The sequence below is a fragment of the Pleurodeles waltl genome, chromosome 5 (assembly GCF_031143425.1).
Source record: "Pleurodeles waltl isolate 20211129_DDA chromosome 5, aPleWal1.hap1.20221129, whole genome shotgun sequence".
Taxonomy (NCBI): domain Eukaryota; kingdom Metazoa; phylum Chordata; class Amphibia; order Caudata; family Salamandridae; genus Pleurodeles; species Pleurodeles waltl.
In genome coordinates, this window is record NC_090444.1 from 1377801870 (window position 1) to 1377828741 (window position 26872).

A 26872-nucleotide genomic window follows, 5' to 3' on the forward strand; every position below is an offset into this window, starting at 1 on the left:
AGAAATCTGTTGACTCAGAAGCTGGGAGATTGTTTGTTGCTATCATAGACCTTAAGTCTGCTTTTGTCTAGAATTGGTGTGCCTAAAGGCTTGTTGAACCTGATACAGAAATTGTAGACTGGTTACTTTACAAGATATAAATGGGGCAAAGATGGTGAACTGTCAGAAGAAATCCTGATTCAAAAAGGTGTCTGTCAAGGGTGTGACTTGGCTCCCACTCACTTTTATACATTAATGCCTGTATACCCTATCTGCATGACTGTGAAAATGAGTCTCCCAAATAAGGTGAAACTAAAACACTGTGTTTATTATTTGCCGATGGCACCTTACTATTATCTAAAACAGCGTCTGGTTTATCTAAGCTCTTAGAATGTTTCTTGGTGTATTGCAAACCATACAGCCTACAAATAAACAGCTTGAAAACAAAATACATGGGGCCATATTTATACTTTTTGACGCAAAACTGCGCTAACGCAGTTTTGCGTGAAAAAAATTAGCGCCGGCTAACGCCATTCTGAAGCGCCATGCGGGCACCGTATTTATTCAATGACGTTAGCCGGCGTTAGCCGGCGGCGCTTCCTGGTGTGCTTGAAAAAAAACGATGTACACCAGGCAGCGCCGGCGTAGGGGGATATGGAGCTTGGGCGTCAAAAAATGGGGCAAGTCAGGCTGAGGCAAATTTTTCACCTCAACCCGATTTGCGCCATTTTTTTTTACTCCCAACCCCCATAGAAATGTCTCCTGTCTTAGCAAAGACAGGAGTCATGTCCCCTTGCCCAATGGCCATGCCCAGGGGACTTCTGTCCCCTGGGCATGGTCATTGGGCATAGTGGCATGTAGGGGGGCACAAATCAGGCCCCCCTATGCCACAAAAAAAAAAAAAGTACTTACCGAAACTTACCTTAATGTCCCTGGGATGGGTCCCTCCAGCCTTGGGTGTCCTCCTGGGGTGGGCAAGGGTGACAGGGGGTGTCCCTGGGGGCATGGGAGGGCACCTCTGGGCTCCTTCCGAGCCCACAGGTCCCTTTACGCCTGCCTTGTCCAGGCGCTAAAAAACAGCGCAAAAGCGGCCGTACGCCATTTTTTTTGTCCCGCCCACTCCCGGGCGTGAATTTTGCCCGGGAGTGTAAATACGGCGCACATGCCGCGGAGTCAATTTTTTAGACGGGAACGCCTACCTTGCATCTCATTAACGCAAAGTAGGTGTCCACGCTAAAAAATGACGCAAACTCCATGGACTTTGGCGCTAGACGCGTCTAACGCCAAAGTATAAATATGGAGTAAGTTTTGCGTCGGAATTGCGTAAAAAAAAACGAAGCAATTCCGGCGCAAACAGAGTATAAATATGCCCCATGGTGTTTGATGACATCAAACATGAAGTGAAATAATCTATACATTTAGATGGGGAGGCCCTCGAAAGAGTCCCTAAGTTTGATTATTTAGGCATTCGACTAGAGGACTTCTGAAGGTGGTCAGGCCAATTAATGAAGTGCACTATATCCCTAAAACAGCGTGGGAGGGCTATTCTTGGGTTTGCTATTAGTGCACCCACTTTCCCTATTTCTCTGGTCTTGGAGCTCTATAACAGTCAAGCCTGTGGGGAAGCACTTTATAGCACTGAAGTCTGGGGGCATTGTTACTTGGATTCCGTAGAAATATCTGAAAATGTATTTTTAAAAATGTTACTTAAGATTCCCCAGAGCTTGCCAACTCTCCACATTCGTTTAGACTTAAATATTATATCTATTGTGGACATTGGTACAATAAGGCCATCACAGTACTGGATAAGGGTATGGACCATAGAGGAACTCAAGCCCTACAGGGAATGGTTTAGGGGCCTATGGGAAGGCCCACACATTGTCAAAATCCCTTGGTGCCATTATATAAAGAACTGTCTTTTTAAGCTAGGCTTGGGACTATATTGGTCAGATCCCTTAAATTTCCCAAGTGACCCTCTGCAGAAACGTAAAGCTACTTACTTGGACTGTGTCCAAGGTGAGAAATTAGCTAATGTGCCTTCAGGCAGTTTGACCAACAGTTTTTTGTCTGTTAAATGCTCTTTTGAAATTGAATATTATATATACCTCTGACTGCTGTTTACTAGCAAATGGAAAGGCAATTCTCGAGTGTCTGACACTTGCCCTACGTGATGTGCGACTCAAGAGAACTTGGAGCATGTCCTGTGTTTTTGTGCAGCGAGCACTTTCGACTAAGCCCCTTTGTAAGTTGCTGGGATTTAATGATTGTTATTCTTCCCTGCAGGTTTGTAGAACTAGTACCTATACATATATATATATACATATATATATATATATATATATATATATATATATATATATATATATATATATATATACACAGTGCTTCATCATTGCTGTGATGCCTAGGGAAGCCCCCTCACGTTACCAGATTACCAGATGCAACAAGAAACACCTTGCTCTCAATTGGATGGGGAGTGGCCTGGCTGTGGCTCATTAATGTAGGTCCCTTGTTGGTGGGCTGATTGTAGGACCCTGGATACCTGCCCACCCTGCACATGACTAATGCCAGCGGCAAGAGGGAATGTAGGAGGCTGGCCCTCTATGTAGTGTGCAAAACTAGGTACACTGTGCAGGGTGTCCAGGTAACCACACGTTGGTTTCCAGAGGTAAAGATTAGAACACCTAATTCTCCAATTTTTAAGGTAGCTGGTCGAGCAGTTAGGCTAATCCAGGAGATGTGCTAGGCATTTGTTGTACTCACAAATCCAATCATGCACCACACACTAAATGAATAACTCTAGACCAGAATTTATAAAAATACTTCAAACTTTCATATAAATTTTAAGACCAAGATCCTTAAGATACATTAAGTACTTTTTGAGATATGACTCTTCCTTTGAAACACAGTTTTAGTAAAGTTATTCTTGCTGTGCGTAATTACACACCATAAGAATCAATAGGCATTAACTTTTAAAAATGCATTAAAATTTGTACAGTTGGGTTACCAGTCTCTTCTTTTGCAGGATGGTCAGCGCAGTTGGTGGGCACACTGTGCCAGCTGGAGAGCCTTGGGCAGCTCCCGGTTCCGACAGGAGGAGAGCTGGAAAGCCTCTTGACACAGGCACAGGGCCACTTGGAGGGGCCACCTGGAAATGGAGCTGGTTTGCGGATTTAAAGTTGGTGCCATGGGGTCCGCTTGGGCTGCTGAGGTCACAAGGGGTTGGGGACCCATGGAGCACAGCTGGTTCCTCATTGCAGGGCGCAGGGCGGGCGGATGCAGTGCGAGCTGGAGATCCAGGAGCTGTGCACAATGGAGCCCTTTGGAGCGGGAGGTGAATCTCTTTGAGGGCTGCTTACAGGGCAATGGGGGCTTTTTGACAGGAGCTCCAGGGAGTTCCTGAAGTCCCTTGACTGGGGCTTCCTCATGATCCTTTATCAGCTCTGAGGGAGGTGTTTTTCTGGTTGTCCGATGGCAGCAGACCACTACCCAGGGGATTGGCGTACTTCGGCTACTGGAGGGCGCAGTGCCACCAAACTTAGCACACTTATAGGTTGCACCCGGGCAGTCATTGCTGTGTTGTCGGGTCTGGCTGCAACTACCAGTTACAAAGATATCAACTGGTCGGTGAAGTGACTCTCACCAGTTTGTTGGTTCTTGTTTGGTTGTTGAGTGGTGCCTCCACTCAGAAGGGGGATCTGGGCTGATTATTGAAGCCTTACACTCAGTCCAGTGTCCAGCTCCTCCACAGCAGTGATGTTCGGGTCCTGGGTGCAGCAGGCAGGGTTTGGCACCTTTTCTTGTGCAGCAGGTCCACAGTTCTCTTGCTTTGGATCTTCTTTGGTGCTGGTCTTCTTTGTCCTTTCAAATCTGATTTCTTGTTCTAAAGGAGCCCACTAAATACTGAATTTACTGGGAGTTTTAGGGGGAACGTGGTAGTGTCTAATAAGACACTTACCTTTGAGTGGCTACACCCACTACAGTGACCACTTCCTGTGGGAAGGGTCACTTCCCTAAACCTGATTGGCTATTTTCCTCCATTCCAAGATGGATGAAACTGAATTTGAGGGTCCACTTTGCAAGCAACACCTTAGGGGTAGTGCATACTAGGTGAGGCCACTCTTCCTATCCTTTGTGAGGTTTCCCACCTTTGCTTCCTCCAAAAGTCTGGGTTTGTAAGGAGGGAGGCCATCTGCTGCTAGCAGCAGGTCTGGGGGTTGAGTTTCAAGGGTGGTAGTCCTTTGAAGCTCACTGCCAGGGCAGTGCACATTCCTGAAGGAGGGGATCTTACATCCTCTACCCAGGAAGGGCATTGTTTTACATACCAGAGAGACAGTGCTCCCCCCCCTGGTTTGTATATTGGCTGCCTGGATGTGGCAGGCTGGCTGAAACCAGTCAGAAATCATGCCAGGATAGTTAGCTTTTTGTAGGGGACACCTCTAAGGTGACCCCCGGGTACATTTTATAATAAATCCAATACTGGTACCAGTTTGGATTTATCATTCTGAGTTGTTTGATACCAAGCAACCCAGGGTTCAGAGTAGCCATTATGTAGCTGGGAAACTTGTGTTGACCAGTGTCCAACTCATACATTAAGACTGCTGAGTTCACTCACTATGTCCCAGGTTTGGCAGGCACACAGTTGGGGCATATTGGTCATGCAGGTAGGCCCTCACATATAATATGGAACAACCTGCCTTTGGGCTATAAGGCCTGCTAGAGGGGTGTCTTACCCATAGTAAATGCAATGTATGGTGGACAGGGCACACAGGTAGTGTGCAAAGTCTGGTTTGTGTGTTAGGTTTGCACCAGAACACTCAGCCTGCTATGGCATTGCTGGGTGCATCTGGGTGCATGGCCCTAGAGGGTGGCACAATCAGTGCTGCTGCCCTCAGGGGCTTACGCATAGTACCCCATACCATGGGTACCTAAGTACTTTTTATTAGGGACTTATAGTGGTAGCTAAAGGTGTATCTAATTACTTTCATAATGTTTTAGGCAAAGAACAGTTGCACTGGGAACCTGGTGAGCAGGATCCCAGTGCACTGCAGCCCAAATGCATTCGGAAACCAAGCAAAAAGTGGGGGAGTACTGTAACAAGGTGCCAGTCTCTCACAGGGAGAACTGGCTTGGACCTTCACAAAGGAAGGACTTGGGGCCTGCTCAGATGCCCCATAGATCGAAAGACCAACATTGCAGTAGACTTGCTGCATTAGCAGTGAGGAAGAATGCAGCAAGATGCCCAAGACACGCACCATCTGCCCCAACATGTAATCATCACCTCCTGCCGCTAGACATCCTAGAGATATTGGAGAACACAGAGAAGAGACAGGGGGGCCGTTTTATCAAGAGTTTGCATTGTATTTGCATCAGGCAAGGCTACACAAGGCAATTCAGAGTAAAGCAAGCCAAGTCAGATTTACTATGACACGCTGAACCACCTTGCTTGGCTTTGCATGGCATAATAACTCTGGAGTCAAGGTAAGGGATGCAAGTCACTATATGGGTGGAGTTGGTGTTCCATGGGTGCATTGTGGGTGTTCCTACTCATCCACCCATGATTTGTGCCATATTTCCAAATTCACTAAGACTAGTAAAACCTGAGAATGCGTTACAAATCTACACCTTGCCAGGTGAGGCATAACGAGTAGAAATATGCTTATTTCTCCTTGTTATTTCCTCTTTCTATATGCACACAAAAAGACACACATGCTTCTGAGGATTGTATTTGTGAAGGAAGGTGTCTCTTCCTTCAGAAGGAAACACTGACTGTACTGCAGGCGCAAGGGTGCTTGTGTTGCTTCTTGGCAGCCACAAGGGCCCCAGCACAGAGAGTGAGGAAGAATGCACCATATGTTAGTAATTACGGCACATTCTTGCCTTGCCTTCTTCTTGTTGCACCAAATTTGATAAATCTGGGCTTGCCCTGGGTATCATGAATATGGAAGGAAAGGTTATTGCAGCACGACCTGTGCTCTTTACTACAATAAGTTCAACACCTAAAAGGGAAACTTTCAGATAGAAAACATATCTTTGATGGTACAAAAGAACTACAGAATAAAAACTTACCACTTTTTACCTGCAGTAAAACCGAATATAAGGGCGAGAGAGGTTCATAAGTACCATGTAGAGGTAAAACGAGGTAACATTTAAAAAAAATTGCAGAAAGAATAGCATTTTTAGGTCATGCGTAGCGTTCGACGTGTTGTATACTTTTTAAGTATACTTACATTGTGAGTTCCAGTGATTTTATTTGTTGATTCCTCTGTCATTCAAAATTCCTTGCTTGCTAGTGGTCAGTTCTGCCTCTTTGTCCTGCCTTTTTCTCTTTGGGAGCAGCACAAAATACTATTGAATTACACTATGGCCTGCTTATCTCTTCTGTAAGGGACTTTTTTTCTTAGTATTTGCCTGTTCGTCTTACACTGTGGGTGTGTGTTCAGTCCCTCCTCCCCACCAGCTCCCTCTGCAAATATAAACCAGCAGCAGAGGGGGGCTTTTCCAGGGCCAGCTCGCCCTCGCTATCTTCCTCTTATTTTCAGAGTGTGTGGCAAGGAAAGTCCAGTCAGTAATTTACAATCCTAAGAGCTCTAACTCGTGCAAACACAAGACCATTTTATTCCAAATGCTTGTGTCATTTTTTACTGCAGCCCTGTCCTTTAAAGGGCACGGAGCCTCCCACAATATGCTAGCATGATGTCTGAGCCCACTGAACCCCCCAGCGTCTTATTATAGCAAACACTTGGTCTCTCTTGTTCATTAAAATATTTAAATGGAGCATGTGCCAGAACCCGTGTAAAGGATAAAAGAGGGGGAGTTGGGTGCATGGTGTATGCAACGGTTCAAAAATGTCTTTAGTCGGCCTCTTAGAGTTGAACAAAAGCTTCAAATCGTGAAATGAAATGCTCCACTCGCAGCGTGTCCCCTGCCTCCACTAATCCATACACGCCAACATTTTAGAAGTAGAAAGTGGGAAGTTAAAAACAATAATCAGAAGACTGCGTTTCTTCGATTGATTTTTATTGAAGGAGAGAGAATTCGGCAGACAGCCAAATAAAGCCATTTTACCTTTACAAATCGGGAGTCTTCCGAGCGAAAAGGGCCTATTGGCATATCTGCTAATGGAGAAGGAGCTTTGAAGTCACATAATCATGGCTTGGTGGCTGCTGAAAGGGTTTGGGTGGGGTGGGGGTATCAATGTGCAGAAAGCACAGGACAAGTCTCTGAAAACGCTAAGCTTCTCGCACTGCATGTATGCCCTTCGAGGCACTCAAACGAAGTAGATAAGATACAGAAAGAAGTGTGTAGGGCTTTGAAGTGCAAGAGTTCGAGGGGAGGATGGGGTCACACAGAGTGCAGGAAGCCAGGCAGAACTTCGAAGCCACATATTTCTTGCACCAAAGAGGAGGAGCCGCGTGGGCATGATCCAGAGAGGAATGCAGTAGGCTTTCCTCTTATAATTAACGCACCACACTTTACGCCTTTCACACTCTGAGGGGGCAAAAATGCGCAAGAAAAAAATGCACGGGCGCTAGGGATCACATACCTCTTACAGCAAGGGAGGCGGAGGCATTTTATAGTGCTGCTCAGAGTGGCAGACAATGCACAGAAAATATGTGAGGGGGATTCTTAATGCCTCTGGGCTTACATTTGCGTGTGTGTGTTAAAATTGGCTGTGTGATGACTTCGGCTTGGCTAGAGAAGACCTCTTCCACATAAAAGGAGAAGACAAAATACAAAATAACCCATAAGGCCTCCAATACATGAATTCTATCACTGGTGGTGGTGATGGGGGGGTGGTGGTGAACGAGGGCCAAGTGCATAATGGCATGTAAAAGCCTTGAATTACTCTCTCCCTTTGACTGTCTCACCAAGAACGTCGCTTGCTCCTCAAGGCACTTTCACGGAAACTATGCGGTCCATCAACTACTACTTGGCTATAGGCCGGGCCACGGGAATTATGCAGAAGGAGAGGGTCAAGTAATGCAACAGGTTTGAGCACATTATGCAGCAAGAAAAGGCAAGTTACGCAACATAATGCAGCACATTTTGTAAAAATATTAGTTCATTATTTCATTTATAAACTGGAAAACACTCTCCGGGCATTGGGTACACCTTATTAGAACCAGCTTAACTCCAATACGCAACAGAAAAGGGACCAATCCAGCCTTGTCCGGCAATGTTGTTGCATATTTATTAACTTTTTAACCGTTTGAGCTAAAAACAACTTTTTTGTTAAAATCTGCAGACTATGCGGAAGACGATTAATTATGTGGCAAATCTATAATCATATGGAAATCGCCGTGGCCGTACAATCGCATTACTTCAGAGGCCCTGGCTATATGTTTAACAATGAACACGAGATAGTGCAGCGTGCTAACAGTCCTGTGATGTCACAAGCATCTTGCCTAGTTGGCTTTCACTGCAGTTGACTCAGGCAGGACTCGAGAACACAATTGAGCAAGAAGACACTTCATTCTGCAAATGTATAACTAGATTAGAGGCTAGAATGCCAGGAGTGGTATCCTAAGATGACTAAGGCCCTCATTACAACCCTGGAAGTCGGTGGCAAAGCGGCGGTAAAACCGCCAACAGGCCGGCGGTAAAAGAAATGGAATTATGACCATGGCAGAAACCGCCAACATAGACAGCTACTTTAACACTCAGACCGCCACGGCGGTACAAACAAACAGCATGGCGGTCACCGCCAACAGAGAGGTGGAAGACAATGTACCGCCCACACTATTATGACAGGCCTATCCGCCACCTTTTCTGGGACGGATTCAACACGAACAAAAACACGGCGGAAACAGGACTTGGAAGGGAAAACACTCACCTCTACACACCCCACTAGGAACCAGGACGCCATGAAGCCTGAACTCCAAATACTCCCTGCGATAGTCTTCCTGCTCCTCTACCAGGAGCACGACCGACGGCGCCGACGACCACGGTGAGCACTGCACCTACAACAGAGGGGAGGGAGGAGGGAAAAGAGAGTTACACACACACGCAACACACCACACCCCCACCCCCACCCTCACCCACAATAACATACACACAAATACATGCTGCAACATTACGTTTACACTCCCAACCCCCCCTGGAAGAATGCAAGGACAAAAGGAAATGATTGTAACCACTGTAATCAAGAAAATCGATTAGTCAAAAATGTATATACACTATAAACAAATATGTACACCAAGAATTCAAGTCCAGGTACTGCACCTATATAGTCCGTGGACCACTGGGCCCAAAATGCATGGGTCAGGCCCACACTCAATACCCGATCGTAACAGAGAGAACACTGCAGGGGCATCAGATCGAAATAAATCAGGCACCTCAGGGGGAAGGGAAGGGGGGGCACCCCAGCCAGATGAGTGCACGACACCAGCTCCACGAGGGGGCTCCATGCCCATTGATGCATTCTGGGGAGTGCAAAGCCACAGTCTCTCAAGTCTCTCAAGTGGGTGGTTTGCCCACTGCTTTATCCTGGGGAGTGCAAAGCCACAGTCTCTCAAGTCTCTCCAGTGGATGGTTTGCCCACTGCTTTATCCTGGGGAGTGCAAAGCCACAGTCTCTCAAGCCTGTCAAGTGGGTGGTTTGCCCACTGCTTTATCCTGGGTAGTGCAAAGCCACAGTCTCTCAAGCCTCTCAAGTGGGTGGTTTGCCCACTGCTTTATCCTGGGGAGTGCAAAGCCACAGTCTCTCAAGCCTCTCAAGTGGGTGGTTTGCCCACTGCTTTATCCTGGGGAGTGCAAAGCCACAGTCTCTCAAGTGTCTCAAGTGGGTGGTTTGCCCAATGCTTTATCCTGGGGAGTGCAAAGCCACAGTCTCTCAAGTGGATGCCTTTCTCCACTGGTTCTGGAGGGGGCTTTGTGCCCAGAGTGCTTCATCCTGCCAAGGACTGAGGTAGTGGATGCCTTTCTCCACAGGTTCTGGAGGGGGCCTTCTGGCCAGAGTGCTTCATCCTGCCAAGGACAGAGGTAGTGGATGTGATACTCCACTGGTTCTGGAGGGGGCTTTGTGGCCAGAGTGCTTCATCCTGCCAAGGACAGAGGTAGTGGATGTGATACTCCTCTGGTTCTGGAGGGGGCTTTGTGCCCAGAGTGCTTCATCCTGCCAAGGACTGAGGTAGTGGATGTATCTCTCCACTGGTTCTGGAGGGGGCTTTGTGCCCAGAGTGCTGCACCCTGCCAAGGACTGAGGTAGTGGATGCCTTTCTCCACTGGTTCTGGAGGGGGCTTTGTGCCCAGAGTGCTTCATCCTGCCAAGGACTGAGGTAGTGGATGTGATACTCCACTAGTTCTGGAGGGGGCTTTGTGACCAGAGTGCTTCATCCTGCCAAGGACTGAGGTAGTGAATGTGATACTCCACTGGTCCTGAAGGGGGCTTTGTGCCCTGAGTGCTTCATCCTGCCAAGGACAGAGGTAGTGGATGTGATACTCCACTGGTTCTGGAGGGGGCTTTGTGGCAAGAGTGCTTCATTCTGCCAAGGACAGAGGTAGTGGATGTGATACTCCACTGGTTCTGGAGGGGGCTTTGTGCCCAGAGTGCTTCAACCTGCCAAGGACAGAGGTAGTGGATGTATCTCTCCACTGGTTCTGGAGGGGGCTTTGTGGCCAGAGTGCTTCATCCTGCCAAGGACAGAGGTAGTGGATGTGATACTCCACTGGTTCTGGAGTAGGCTTTGTGCCCAGAGTGCTTCATTCTGCCAAGGACAGAGGTAGTGGATGTGATACTCCACTGGTTCTGGAGGGGGGCTTTGTGGCCAGAGTGCTTCATCCTGCCAAGGACAGAGGTAGTGGATGTGATACTTCACTTGTTCTGGAGGGGGCTTTGTGCCCAGAGTGCTTCAACCTGCGAAGGACTGAGGTAGTGGATGTGACACTCCACTGACGGTGGGGCAACATGGAAGCTGCCCAGGCCCCTGGAACTGACCACCAGCCTCATACGAATGACCACTGGGGATGGCAGCCATGTCTGCGGTGGTGCCACTGGCTCAGGATGTCGCGTGGCCGCTGGCGGTGCTGGTGGCGGGGTCAGTAGCGGCGGTGTTTGCGGCAGTCATTGGGGCGGCGGTGCTTGCGGCGGTCATTGGTCCGGCAGTGCAGGTGGCGGCCTCACTGACTGCGGTGCAGGTGGCTGGCTCACTGACTGCGTGCTGGTGGCTGGCTCACTGACTGCGGTGCTGGCGGCGGTGTCAGTAGAGGCGGTGCTGGTGGCGGGCTCACTGACTGCGGTGCTGGAGGCAGTGTCAGTAGCGGCGGTGCTGGTGGCAGGCTCACTGACTGCGGTGCTGGCAGCGGTGTCAGTAGCGGCGGTGCTGGTGGCGGGCTCACTGACTGCGGTGCTGCTGAAGGGCACAGAGTCTGCGGTGCTGGTGAAGGGCTCAGTATCTGGGGTGCTGGCGGCGGTGTCTGTGGCGGCGGTGCATGTGGCGGTGCCGGTGGCGGTCTTGTCCGCCGTACAGGTTGGCGACAATGTTGACTTTCCTTTCTTTATCAGGCCCTTCCCCACCTTGGATGGTGGCGCAGCTGCCTTGCCACTCCCAACTATTGTCTTGGCTGAGCCCTTGTTGACAGGTGTTTTGGCCTTCTCCCTCCGGGATGTGGGCAACTTCTTCTGTTTTGGAGGTGGGGGAATGTCCTTGTCCTCGCTCCATGGGACACTGGCAGCCCTGTTGCTTGGCGCACTCTAGAATCCGGATATTGCTGGCACCACTGTGCCCGGTGATGTGATGGCTGAGGTGCTGGGTTGGGACCTCGAAAGGTGGGCCCTAGGGGACGGACGGGGGGGGAGGTGTAGGGAAGAGGTCTACATTTGATAGGAAAAGCTTTTTAGACACACTGGGACAGGTAGATGGAGGGGGTTTGGGAGTAGAGGAAGAGGTAGTGGTTGTAGGAGGTGTTCATATGCTGACTTGGGGTAAAGGTGCATGGGCTGGAGGCTGTCGTGAGGTGGATGGCTGTTGGGTGGGTGTGTTACTGCGTTTGTGTAGTTTGGGAGGAGGGCTCACAGACACACTGAGAGAGGACAGAGGGGATGTGTGAATGGTAGTGGGGGTGGTGAGTGCACGTGAGCGGTGTGTGGTGATGGGCGTGCTGGTGATGGAGGTAGTGTCTGAAGATGTAGTGCTTGCAGGTGTGAGTGGAGACGTGACAGGGAGGGAGGAGGGAGACATGGAGGAGGGGGACACAGTGGAGGCAGTGGGTGTTGGTATGTGTGCATGGTATGATGCTGTGTGAGAGCCTGTGGGATGTGTGGTGCTTATGTTTGCCAGAGCCACCCTTGTGTGTTGAGGTGTGTGCATGCTGGTCTGATGGTGTGCTTGGGATAGGCTGAGGTACTGGGGATTGGGTCTCGGTGGAGGAAGTTGGAGGGGGGAGGCTGGACACAGGGACAATGGCTGCCATCAGTGCAGAATCCAGAGCCTGAAATGCTCGCTGTTGGGCTGCCTGGCCAGAATGAATGCCCTCCAGGTATGCATTTGTCTGTTGCAACTGCCTCTCTACACCCTGGATGGCATTCAGAATGGTAGACTGCCCAACAGTGAGGGATCTCAGGAGGTCAATAGCCTCCTCACTGAGGGCAGCAGGGCTGACTGGGGCAGGGCCTGAGGTGCCTTGGGCGAAGGAGATGCCCACCCTCCTGGGTGCACGGCCACAGGACACATGCTGAGGGGCTGCTGAGAGGGCGGTGCTGGTGAGGGGGGTGGCGGCTGTACCTGTAGATGCGGTGGGCATAGAGGGGCCCGCCACCACAAGGGAGCTACCATCAGGGGAAGAGTCACTGTCGCTGGTCTCAGCTCCTGTGCCCGCCGTGGAGCTCCCCTCACCCTCCGTCCCACTGGTGACTTCAGACTCTGTTGTTTCGCCTTCCAGGGCCATGTGGGATGCAGCTCCCTCCTGCTCCGGTGGCACAGCTCCTCCGCCTGATGATTCTAATGCACACAAGAACAGGGAGACCCCGAAAAGGGGGGGAAGAAAGAAGAAAGACATGTTCAGTGCATACAGTACCACTACCTTTGGCGGACACTACAGACACAGCAGCCCTCTGCACTATGCCATGCACTTAGAGTTCCCTAATTAATCACAGGGACATGGGGTACATGGCCTATGCCCGATTGCTGCACACATGGAAGTCACAGGAACCTGACTAGGTGTAGATGGCTCTTACCACTGGTGGGGTTGGGGTGCCACTTAGCCTGCATCACAAAGGGTCCTTGCCTACAAAGCTCCCCCTAGCCTAGGGGAACCCACTGCCCAGCTCCCCCACCCAGACACCTCCAATGCGCGCAGAGTCACAGGGATGTGACGGTACTCACCCCTTTGTGGCTGCTGTGATGCCCTCAAGTGCCCATCCAACTCCGGATCCGCTACCGCCAGGATCCGGAACATCAGGGGGGTCATGGTGCGACGGGCACCCCTCCCACATTGGGAGGCCATCCCCAGCTGGGCCTCTGCCGTCTTCTTGCTCCAGCGGCGAATGTCCTCCCATCTTTTACGGCAGTGGGTGCACTGTCTGTGGTGGACCCCCAGGGTCCAGACGTCCTTGGTGATGGCACGCCAAATATCCTTCTTCTGGTGGGCCTGACCTAGAGGAATAGTACAGGGGAAAATAACAAACTGTAACCGTCCGGACCGTCACAGTCATTGTCCCACGTTCCCACCCTTGCCCTGACGCACATACACTCACCGTCAGATCATGCAGGCCTCATCCCCCCCGCATCTTCCATCCACACCACTCCAAACAGGCATTGCCCATACAGCATGCTCACAGTGTACTCACCTGTTTGTCTGGAGGACCGTAGAGTAGCTTGTACTGGGGAGGACCCCATCCACTAGTTTATCCAACTCCTCCGATGTGAAGGCAGGGGCCCTTTCCCCAGACACATGAGCCATCGTCGCTTTCAGACTGAGGTCACAGCAGAACTTGTAGTGTAGGTCCTCTCTTGTCGAAGATCAGGTATCAAGTGAGTGAACAGACAGAAAATGGCAGTCACGTCCGCAGCGGTGCGTACCGTCACCGCCGGCGTACATCGTCATTGGCTCCTGGAACCTATAGGGCCCAATGTTGACCAATGCAGGATTGCACTGCGGTCTTCGACCGCCTACCGCGACTGTGTACAACGCCAGCACAGTAATCTCATATCCCCTTGTCCCACATTACAGGTCAGGCAGCCACCATTTCAGGGGGCCACATGGCATTAATTTTAAATGTGTCACACATATATAGGCTTTGCATATACACAGAGACAGGCACATAGCGTATTGACAAATGTGTGCAATAAAATTGTTTTTTTACTACCTCACTGTTGGCTGACTCTGTGCTCGCTGTTCTCATCCATAGGGCACGTCCGCTGGGGCAGGTAAGGAGATGGCGGCATCCTCCAGTGTACAGACCACTGGTGGACCTGTCGACAATGGAAGGGAGACATGTAATAGTCACCTACAGACTTGATCGTGCCACAATCCAGGAACTGTGTGCCCAGTTGGAGCCAGACCTGATGTCAGCTATCTGCCATCCCACAGGAATCCCCCTCTAGTGCAGGTCCTGTCAGTACTCCATTTGCTGGCAAGTGGGTCTTTTCAAACAACAGTGGCCAGAGCATCAGGGATGTCCCAGCCTATGTTCTCTAATGTGTTGTCCAGAGTGTTGTCTGCCCTGCTGAAACACATGCGCAGCTACATTGTGTTCCCTCAGGTGGAGGATTTGCCTACGGTGAAAGGTGACTTCTATGCCCTGGGACATATCCCCAACATCATAGGTGCCATTGATGGGACACATGTGGCCTTGGTCCCCCCCGCAGGAGTGAACAGGTGTACAGAAACTGGAAGAGCTACCATTCAATGAATGTGCAGATGGTGTGTTTGGCCGACCAGTACATCTCCCATGTAAATGCCAAGTTTCCTGGCTCTGTGCATGACGCTTACATTCCAAGGAATAGCAGCATCCCTTATGTGATGGGGCAAGTCCAGAGGCACCGTGCATGGCTAATAGGTGAGGACAAGGACCCTATACCCTGTGAATAGTTGTCTGGGTCTGGGGTTGTCCCTAATGGTTAGTGTGTGTCTAACAGATTGCCTTCGACATTTGCAGGTGACTCTGGTTACCCCAACCTGTCATGGCTACTGATCCCAGTGAGAAATCCCAGGACAAGGGCAGAGGAACGCTACAATGAGGCACATGGGTGAACTAGGAGAGTGATAGAAAGGACCTTCGGCCTCCTAAAGTCCAGGTTCCGGTGCTTCCATATGACAGGTGGTTCCCTATACTGCTCTCCAAAGAAGGTGTGCCAGATCATTGTGGCCTGCTGTATGCTGCACAACTTGGCTTTGCGACGACAGGTGCCTTTTCTGCAGGAGGATGGTCCAGAAGGAGGTCTTGTGGCAGCTGTGGAGCCTGTGGACAGTGAAGAAGTGGAGGCAGAAGAAGAGGACATAGACAACAGAAACAATGTGATCCAGCAATACTTCCAGTGAGACCCAGGTAAGAAGATATCACTGCCTCCTACATCTGATAAAATTGTTAGACCTATCGTCTGTCTGTCACTTTCACCCAGTGTATGGACCCTGAATTGTCACTTTGCCTTCCCATTTCACAGATGTGGGTCCCACTGTGTGACCTCTGTTATGTTACCTCATGGACTAGAGCTGTGTGACATAGGTATGTTGACAATAGAATGGACATTGCTATTTTCCTCAGTTATTGCAAATACACATTTGTGAAAGCACAGACTGAGTCCAGATTGTTTTGTGATTCAAGGGTGTTTATTTAAGTGCTAAATAGTGGAGGGGTTTGTAAAATGGTCAGGGGTGATGGTGGAGGAATGTCCATGGCAGAGTCCAGTTATTTGTCTCACAGGTGCAGTGTCCAAAGGGGCATAGAAAGTGGAGCTAGGGCAGTTTAAGGATGGACAGGATGACAAAGTGGGACAGAAGGATGACATTCAGGGTGGTCTCATTTCTTGGCAGGGGTCTTGGCATTGTTCTCTCTCTTTGTCCTGGATCTCAGGGACTGCTTGCGGGGTGGTTCTCCATCTGCAGGGGGTGGGGTGCTGGTGTTGTGGTCCTGTGGCGGTGCCTCCTGTCCACTAGCGCCGGCGGAAGTGGTGGGCAGTTCATCGTCCAGGATAGTGTCAGGGGCCCCTTGTTGTGCCACAGTGTCCCTCCTGGTGTTCACAAGGTCCTTCAGCACCCCTACAATGGTGCCCAGGGTGGTGTTTTTGGACTTGAGTTCCCCCCTGAAACCCAAATACTGTTCCTCCTGCATCCGCTGTGTCTCCTGAAACTTGGCCAGTACCGTTGCCATCATCTCCTGGGAATGATGGTACGCTCCCATGATGTTGGAGAGGGCACCATGGAGAGTGGGTTCTCTGGGCCTGTCCTCCCCCTGTCGCACAGCAGACCTCCCAGTTCCCCGGTTTTCCTGGCCCTCTGTCCCCTGAACCATGTGCCCACTGCCACTGCCCCCAGGTCCCTGCTGTTCTTGGGTTGGTGGGTTTGCCTGGGTTCCCTGTAGTAGTGGACACACTGCTGCTTGACGTGTCCTGGGGACAGAGATATGGGCCCGCTGGGTGGGGGCTGTGCTGTTGTTTCCTGAGGGGGGAGGCTCTGTGGTGGCCTGTGACTGTGACAGGGGAACCGATTGTCCTGAGGTCCCAGATGGGCCGTGCTGGTCATCTAGATCCAGTTGGACAGAGCTGCTGTCATCACTGTGGGCCTCTTCTGTGGGGGGGTGAACATGTCTGGAACCTCCTGTCTGGTGACGTTGTGTAGGGGCCCTGCAGGGGCGTAAAGGCATGATTATTGCATCTGTGTATGCATTGGTGTACAATTGGTGGGTGACCCTGTACCCCAGTGCTTACATTCTTATGTAGGACCTTGTGTGATAATTGTTTTGATGTCCCTATGGGTATCTGTAGTGGACATGCTTTGGTGATGGGTGTCCATGCTTTGTTGTTGCATGCAGGGCTTGGTGTTGGGATGTGTGGTTTGTGATAATGGGACATATGTGAGGAGTTGGAGTGATGGGGGTGAGGGTGAGGGTGGGGTACGTGATAGCATGCAGGTAGGGTGGGGGATATGGTAGTTAAAGATTTGACTCATCAGAGTCCATTCCTCCTGCTACTCCTGCGAGACCCTCAGGATGCAGTATAGCCAAGACCTGTTCCACCCATGTTGTTAGTTGTGGGGGAGGAGGTGGGGGTCCGCCGCTATTCCTCTGAACTGCAATGTAGTGTCTTGAGACCACGGAACGCATCTTCCCCTGTAGGTCGTTCCACCTCTTCCTGATGTCATCCTGTGTTCTTGGATGCTGTCCCACCGCATTGACCCTGTCCATGATTCTGCGCCACAGCTCCATCCTCCTAGCTATGGATGTGTGCTGCACCTGTGATCCGAATAGCTGTGGCTCTACCCGGATGATTTCCTCCACCATGACCCTGAGCTCCTCCTCAGAAAACCTGGGGTGTCTTTGTGGTGCCATAGGGTGGTGTGGGTGATGTGTGAGGTGGTGTGTGTTGTGATATGTGAGGGAATGTGTTTGTGTGTGTTGTGTGAGGTGCGTGGATGTTGTGTGAGTGATGGTGTTGTGTGCCTGTGGATGCTAGTTTGTTGATGGTGGTGTCTCTCTCTGGCCTGTCGCAATTCTGGTCGTAAGGGTTTGTGGGTGATGTGGGTGTGTGTTTTATATTGGATTGGGTGTGTGGGAGTGGTGTGTGTATGTGTATCAGGTGTGTGTATTTCAATTTGTCCAATGTGGTTGTGTTTTGTAAATGTGTGTGTATTTTGAGAGTGGCGGTGTTTACCGCCAATGGAATACCGCAGTTGAAAAACCGCCGTGTGGATTCGTGGGTCGTGATAGTGTGGGCGGATTCCTGTTGGCATGACAGTGTCGGTTTTGTTTTCGGCAGTTTATCACTGACCTTTGGTGTGGTGGACTTGTCTGGGTGTCTGGATTTTGGCGGATTCCGAGCTGTGGGTCGTAATAGCTGTAGCGGAATTCCGCGGCCGCAGCAGTGTGTTGGCGGTCTTCTGCACAGTGGTAAGCGGCATTTACCGCCAATGTTGTAATGAGGGCCTAGGTCTCCTTCAACAATTGTGGATGTTGTCATAATGGCTAACCACTTGGATAGGATGTTGCGTTTAACTCTAACATAGTTGATTTAATCTCTCGGTCATTCTTTTTTCTAAGGGGTGGTAGGAGAACTGAACTTGTGGATAGAGGAGCCCTTTTCCTCCTCAACATTTAAGGAAATGCCACTACTTAGGAAATTCTGGGCTTCCACTGGTTGAAGTGCGTAACCTGCTGGACAACAGCTTCCCTGGTGTTTCCTCATAGCCCTCATCACCACGCAAGGACTTTATAAATAAACTTGACAGTATCCTGTTAAATCCCCATTCTTAGTTCTACTTTTTTAGGGTCGAGCATGCAAAGCGCTCTGTCCCTGTTGCTATCTTTCTACAGGCTTGTAACTACGCCCATGTCAAACCCATCAGATTGGTTGGTTTGTGGGCTTGGCCTTTAAAATTCGCTTAACTTGATTAGTAAAAGGCATTCACACGTCATGCCTTTTCTGTTGCTCAGCCCTCCCCAAGCACACCGGCCAACTACTGAAAACATGCAAGGATCAATATGTTCTATTTGGTTTCTGAACTACTTTTTCCATTCATTTTGTAGGCAGCACGATGTCGCTGGGCAGTAGTCGAGCGCTTTGCATGACATTGACCCAGTTACATACATAATTTCACTTTTGCCGGTTACATAGATAATTGCACTTTTGCAGTTACATGGATAATTGCACTTTTGCAGATATGTTTCACTGCGTGCCAACTTCTGCTTCTTTTTCTGTGTCTTCTTCACGTGAATGGCGACCGGCAGCTCGCATATGTGTGACTGTTTTACTTTTCATTTTCAGTTTAGGTGTCAAGAAAAGTCTGGTTAGGAGTTTACAACACTAATAGCTCTAACTCGATTAACGCGAGACCCACTGCATTGCAAATGCTTGTTTTGTTATGGTGGCTGTCTCATAGTCTTTACCACATAATTTAACAGTACTCCCTTTTATGGTTCATTAATTTACGGTTTATCCGATATGAACTTTCTTTTTCATTGGATTTGAGCATATAATGCCTCTTTTAGCCAAGCTTAAACACTCGAGCTTAAAACTATGCGTGGCCAGATCGACAATGAGAATGTCACTGAAAAGGTTAACACCCTGCCTGGTTTGTTTGACTTTTCAAGAAAGGTTAGGAGAAAGCAATCACCTTCCTTCTTATTTAACAGCCTCGAGATTGATTAATCCTGCCGCGCGGGTCGCAGCAAAGCCTGTTAATGGCAGGCCTGCTCATCCAGAGAGAAGAGGCGGCGCTCTCTGAAGCGAATGCATACATGCACAAAAAGCAAACGGAGTGAATTACGCTCAAAGGTTCGAGCGCGGTTTAAAAAACATGCTGTTTAGGGATAAAATGCGTTCCAAGCACTTTTGTATTAACATAGACATTTTGTCGTGATCAATCTGATGGCGCCGTCTTTGTATTAGTCTATATAAAGGATCTATCTGCTCACTAAAATACCCGCTGTCTTTAATTGTTTCGGGGAAAAACACAATCCTCAGGTTAAGATAAGGAATTCTTTATTTTCCTATTTTTTTTACCTCCCAAATGATTCACAAATTACTTATGCTTTAGCAGTTAGGACTTAATTATATCTTCAGTATTCCTTTATCAGTGGTTTATAGGAGTCTGCCGCAATTAAAACAGTCTGCAGTAACCCTTCTTTTGCAAAGAGGAAATGGAAGATAGAAGGTGCTCTTAGGGGGTCACCTGTTAGAATCACTCTGGCGACGAGGCACAAGTTTTGTGCAGTGTGTACCTTCCAGTTAATGATCAAAGACTTTCAAGCTCTATCTACCAGTATTCAGTAGTGTGAATTTAACTCCCAGCTGTTAGGAAAGATGAAGGTGCAGGCCAAATATATCTCTGATGTTTGATAATGTGAAAGCCCCTGCTATGGCATCAGTGGGAGCTAGGCAATATTTAATTCTCAGAAGCTGGACGACGGATGGCACCTATTTTTGTTTTTTGAGGATGTCTTATTCAGGAAACAGGCTTTTTGGTTGGAGTTAGAATTAGGTGTTGCAGAAATCCTTTGAATTGCAGGAGCACACTGAAACCTTTTGCTACAAACAGAAGTCTGTAGGCAAAATTAGAAGGAAATATGAGTGTTGTATGAGATGAAAGTGTGATTTTTACAGCAGTGCAGTGGCAGTCACCACAAATCTCCAGGGGGGGGGGTCTAGGGACAGAGAGGGGAAAACAAAAAAATCCCCATAAATTACCTGTCCCAACTCTGCCGTTCGCCTTGTGCTCCTCTTCTTATGGTGTCCCAGCAGTCTCTGGGACATCAGCACAGTCTCCCCCATTCAATCCTGGTGCTGCTCTCATGCTAAGCCTAGCATGATAGCAGCACTGAGTGACTTGGTCTGCTGCTCAGATACTGCATGGGAATCTGTGCAGTTTCTCAAACCTGGCTGTGCAACACAGCCAGGTTGAGGAAACCTAAGTGCACATGTCAGTTTCGCCGGCCTAAGACGACTGGGCAAACTGATATTCGCACTTAAGTGCACTTAGTGACTCCACTCCCCCTCCCATCTCCCCCCTCCCATGGCCCAGCCCCATCTCTCCTTGCACATGCTGGCTGAGTCTGCAGCTGAAAAATAAAACAATATTAAACTATTGTTTTATTTTTCAGGTCCTGGCTCTTAGCCAGGGGTGCGACGTTCCACACCATGCCATGCTAATGGAAAAGAGAGCCATCATTCTTGAACCACTCGGGAGAGAGAGGAAAGATGCCATTTTTGGGTATATTTTCATTGAGGAAAGCGTCCAGGGAATTCAGAATGATAATAGATCTCAGATTTCTCAACACTTGTTTCCCAGAATGCGTTTGAAGATGAACTCTCTTCAGCGTATGAGTCAGCGGATTCCCACATAGGATATTTTGACAAAAATAGAGCTACAGGACGCATACCTGCATGTTCCAATTGCGCCTCCCCACCCAAGATATATAAGTTTTGCTATAGGCAATCAGCACTGGTAATTCTGGGTTCTCCCATCTGACTTCAAGACCTCCCCAAGAATCTGCCCAAAAAGTGTAGGTTTCAATACAAAAGGTGACGCTCTCAGAAGATAATGATTCATCCTTATCTGGATGGCTTCATGAACCAAGCTCTTTCCCAGTAAAACGCTGTGAAAGATACAGAGAACACAATCCAGACACTTCAGAGAGTCAGGTACCTCATCAGCTGTGGAAAGTCCCATCTGGTGCTATATCAAAGACTGAAATACATAGGGGCACTGTTCAATACACCCACCAGATTGTTTTTTTGGCCAGAGGTAAGGAGGATGAATATCCAGCATCTTCTTGCAAAATTGTTGTCTAGACCAGAGACTGTAGAGAGGCAGTAGTTGCATATCAAGAGGAACATGGTAAACATTGGAGTTTTTTATTTTTTGTTTTTTACTTACTTTATTTCTAGACGGTTTTTAAGTTAAGCTGCTTTCTTTCTCGTAGCAGAAACTCTGAGTGCTATCTGATTGGCTCTCCTACATCTCCGAGACTTGTTTCATCGCATCCTTGAACATTGGACTCCCTCAATTGGAGGCCTACAAATACCTAATGCCTGTTTCCCTGACAGCTCAGGAGAACTTAACTTCATGATTAGAATTCTCATCTTTAATTTGAAAGATAATACTTGTTTTTCCCAAGGCAGTGATGCTTTTAGTTTAGCCTGGGTGGCAGTTATTGAAGACTAGACAACTTATGGTCATGAGTATGGGAGAGAGCAGCTGATCCTCCAAAAAGAGAGAGCTCACGGTGTCAGAAGAGTAATTCAAACTTTCTTAAACATCCTGCAGAGGATGGCATTAGTGATAAAACAGAAAACAGGGTGACCAAGTCCTACTTAAATCACCAGTTTGGGATGGGCTCCTCTTCTTTAAGTCACGTGTGCCATCAGATTTGCTTTTGAGGAAAACCCAATTTGCTACAGCCAAGAGAAGTGTTCATCAGGGGAACTCTGAATTCATAGGTGGACAACCTGACCAGAGGTTTTCCATGCTCCTAGGATTCTATACTCAGTCCTATGTCTTTTTAGCAAATTTGTCACAGTTAGGGTGTTCTGGAGGCAGATCATTTTGCATATCAGCATAATCCTCAGTTTCTGTTGCAATTTCAAGAACCGCAGACGGTCAGGAGTCCATGATCTGACCTTTCCATGGCCAGAATCTCTGCTTAATGCCTGTCAGTAAAATCCTATGAACTCAATGCTCCTATACAAATTACAGAGGTAGTCAGTGGAAATGATGATTGTCCTCCTCCCATATTGGACCTGGAGAACATGTTTCCCAAAGTTTGTTCACCTGCAGAAGAGTAGGGTTAAATCTTTCATTTGTCTGTCTCTCCCCTGAGGTACCTCCTCTTTTAGCAGGAACCCTAACCAGGCTAAGGCTATAGGTCCAGAAATTGAGAGAGAGGGGTTCGTGCGTGGGAGTCTCTGTGTTTCTTTCTCTAGATACTAGCTATCTTCTAGGAGGACATCAACAAAGAGGGCTTACAACCACCTCTAATTCACGATGCACTGCTAAATCTATTTCCACTCTCCTGTCCTCAACTCCTGACATATTGCAGTTCTTACCGAATTGTTTGTAGAAGGAAGTATCTTTGCTACACTGAAATTACAGTGGAAAGCTATAGGAAGCTCCTGGGATGAACTTTTCACCATTAGACCTTTGGTTTCAAGACATTTTAAGAGCTTTGCTTTTGATCCTTTGGGCTACACATCCAAGACGTTTTTTACAGTTAAGGTTGTATTTTTAATGACTATTACAACGGCAAGGAGAATTGGGGAAATTGGTGATTGGGGGTTCATAATGTGTTCTTTTTTGGTGTTGGACATAAAAAAATGAACATCACACCATCCACCCTAATAAGGGTGATTGATTGGCCTTTCATCTGAGAATGCTTTCCATTGACGGAGCCAGCAGGAGATCCTTTGGCAAAAAACTGGTGGTTCTCCCTACTTAAAATAGGGCAGTCAGACCATTAATTTGGCAGACAGGGTATTCTGTTGCATTTGCAACAGAGTACTCTGTCGGCCAAACTATAAATGAGCCTTGCAGTCTTATTGAACCTATCACCTGCAGTTCACATGGTCCTGAAAATGGCTAATCATGTGCTTTGCTACTAGAATCAATGTTGTTTAACCCTCCCAATTTTCACGACTTTATCAGGACTCTAATAGTCCCTGTCATAATTCCCATTTTTAAAAATTTGTTGGGAAATTCTCATGTTGCATAAATCACTTTCTCAGTTTATAAGCACCTGTCCATATTGATAGCTTATGTCTTCAGAGAGGAGATAATCTGGCTGGCCAAATACCTTGCAATATTGCTTCTGCTTACTAGTGCAGTGGAAGAGGTATGACGCAGAACAGACGTTTATATTTTGGCATTGTCAAGTCTTTCCTAATGTCTAACACCTGTAAATGTGCCTTTAAATTGAAGCTTTTACCTTTTATTGTGTCACTCTAACCCCTGATCTTATTCAAAGTGCTTGTAATTGATGACATTCTCAGATGTTATGGAAAACAATATCTGGGCATGTTTACAGCATCAAAGTCAGGTAACATCAGCAGCTTTCCCAAACCTCAACATTTGTAAAATGTACACTGTAGGCTCTTCAACTGTACTAATCAAAAGCCTATCTTGATTGTCAGTTGACCTTGGTGTCTAGATGCCTCTGCCCAATCCTCGCCATCAAATGTCCCAATGTCACTTTCCCATTTCCCTTTCCATTTTCATTTCCCTTTCTGGTCTATGAGCGCTCTTGAGCATTAGCTGGAGTTCTGTACACTTCTGGCATGATATTTTATGGAATGAAGAGGCCTGTATTCTATATCAAAGGGCGATTCATCTTGTTTGTCTTGCAAAATGTCTATGTAGTTCAGTTCCTTAAAGCATATCTGACTTGGATGAATTTGTAGTATTGGGTGTTTGATAGTTAACCATTTTGGTGTAGGTCTTTATGAGTTTTAAAATCATCTGCACCTGATCTAGCAATAACCTTGTGTCCCACAGGGGATTTTCCAGTGGCCACCGACTCTGCCATCTAATATTGCAGTTAAGTACCTGTCAGGATTTAGTCACTGTTTTGGTGTGCTCTGACAAAGACTGCTATTGTCACTCCCCAAACAGACCTCTAAGATAACCCCTTGGGCTTAGTATGTTTCTTTATGGTAGAGTCAATGGTTCTTGCTGTGAGGTAAATGTCCAGTCATTAATTACAACCGTTCAGAAGGCCCAATGGTATTTTTTCAGATAATACAGGGCAATCCCTGTATTGTAGCATCCTCTACACAGAATCACCATTGCAATTCTACAAAGGCTCACATTTTTCCCCATTTCAAGGAAAGTATCTAGTATTATATAGGAGGTGTTCTGGAGCATGCATAACACTCTTGGGACTTGTTGGAGATGGCCCTCTTAGGGTATTTCCAGGAATATTTTTGCTTTTTCCTCCCAGTCTTTTGCTGACTCTCTTTGTGTGGCCTTAGGACTCTGGGCAGGTTTCTACTGTAAAGCAGTGGAAAAGTGTTCGAGCTGTGCCCACACATTCCAGGAGGGGTGCTTACATGATTGGTTCAGGTGCTGTACCCTGGAGTGCCCTGTAAAAAGGTATACCATATACATGGGGCGGGTACAGCCCTGGCTACTAGTTGAACATTGCACTGTGTGTGGAACCCACTAAAATAGTCTGTGAAGCATGTATCAGGTCTGTCAATGTATGCCTGTGGATGCGCAACTGCGCTTGGGCTTAGGTCGGCATTAATGATCTCTCAGCCAATTCTGAGGGGTCTCTCCACTACACCCTAGAGCACCCCATGATGGGTGGGGCAGGTGGTAGATGGGATGCTGGGCAGGTACACCTGGTTTTCCCATGCCCTGTAGGGAAGAACTCCCACGTGGGTTCTCCCTACTTAGAGTATCAGCTCCTTCCATTGGTGTTTGCTAATTTCCAACCTGGTGGTCCTAGGACCCGTCACTATAGTGTGGAAGTGGAGGTGCCTTCCTACATATAAGAGGAAGTGGCACAGGCCAGTTTGTGTGCATGGGCCCACCGGCACACCAAACGTGTGCTGAGCCTATCACAGCAGGCCTATGTGTGCACTTACCTCTGTGGCATGTTTAAATATGTATCAAGCTTGTAATAGGAGGCCTGAGTGTGCATCCTAGCACTTATTGTGCTTTAAACATGTATCCAGCCTGGTGTATCAGGCCTGTGTGTGCGCACTAGCATCTATGGTGCTTTAAACATATATCCTGTCTGACTTAGCAGACCTGTGTGCGCATTTGCACCTATGGTGCTTTTAAACATGTGTCCAGCCTGCTAAAGCAGGCTTGTATGTGTGCAAGGGCACGAATGGCTAGAGAGTAAAGAATGCTCATGTGTTTGAAAAGTTTAAAACACTCAATCCATCATTTTGTTGTGTTGCTATATTTGCCCTATGTGGCCAGGGTAGTCCAGACGTAGGTCCTTTGCTTGCTGTGCCACTGGTTTCAAGCTAGCCTGGCTGATGAGGGATAATACCCCAAAACTGGTCCCATGATGCTTGTTTCTAGTCCAGGGAGGACCTGGCATAACGGACTGGCCTGTTCCCATGAGGAGAAGGGTCAAGACTGATTTACATATCCCTTGGTCCACACTGTGGTGGCATGGTGAGTAAAAGAACAATGGGTTCAACCCAGATCTGTGACTTGGGGGGAGTGTTTGAGGTTTTTATCACTACGTCTGTCATCTTGTTGTGATACCATTCCAGGGCTTCCAAGAAGGCTCCAGAGAAGCTTTACATTATCTTACGGAATACTGAGACCCTCCTTTTTCTTGCATATTGAGTGAGATCACAGCTGTATTCTGTTATAGTAGGGGATCATTTATAAAATGGTTCTTTTCAATCAATCAATCAGATTTGTATAGCTCTACTTGTCACCCTTGAGGGTATCCAGGCGCTAGCAGGTTCCTGTTGATTAGCCAATAGCTAGGTCTTCAGGGACTTTTGAAACTCTGGAAGAGATGGGGAGGTCCCTAGATGGAAGGGTAGCTTGTTCCATGTCTTTGCTGCTAAGTAGGAGAAGGAGTGATCTCTGCGTCTGGTACATCAGGTGGGTCTGCAGTTGTGAAAACCCTTTTATGTATGGATCAGGTGCTTGAACTCACATCTTTTCTGTACAGGAAGTGGGTAGAATTCCCTGAGGTAGGGGCTGATATGTGCTTGTCAAGGGAGATCCAGGACGAGTCTGGCTTCAGTGTTCTGTATGGTCTGCAGTCGTCAGAGCAGGTGAGCTACAATCCCTGTGTACAGAGCATTGCCATAGTCATGTCAGCTGGAGATGAGGGCCTGAGTGATGGTGCGTCTGAATCTTTTGGGTAGCAATTTGAATATCTGACGAAGGATGCGAAGGATGAAGAAGCAGGAGGAAGAGACAGAGTTGACCTAAGTCATCATGGTTAGCTTGCAAAAGGAATAATAGAAACATTTCTGCTGAATTAAAATTTGTTTGGAATTTGTTAACTTTATCAAATGATGCAAGTCATGTGAATACAGGTCATGCAAAGTTTAGACGGGAAAGTGTATGTTTAATATGCAGCTCTTATTTGGGCCTGGATTTCACTGATGGAGGTCATTAATTAAATGGATTTTATTTTTCAGGCACAAACCTCAAAAAAATGTGTGATTCAGTTCTTGCCCCAAATAAACCCATACCTACCCAAAAAATTACACTTTGTCCCTAGGAGAGGTGTTCCCTGCAGCAAGAGGGCATCTAGCTAATGA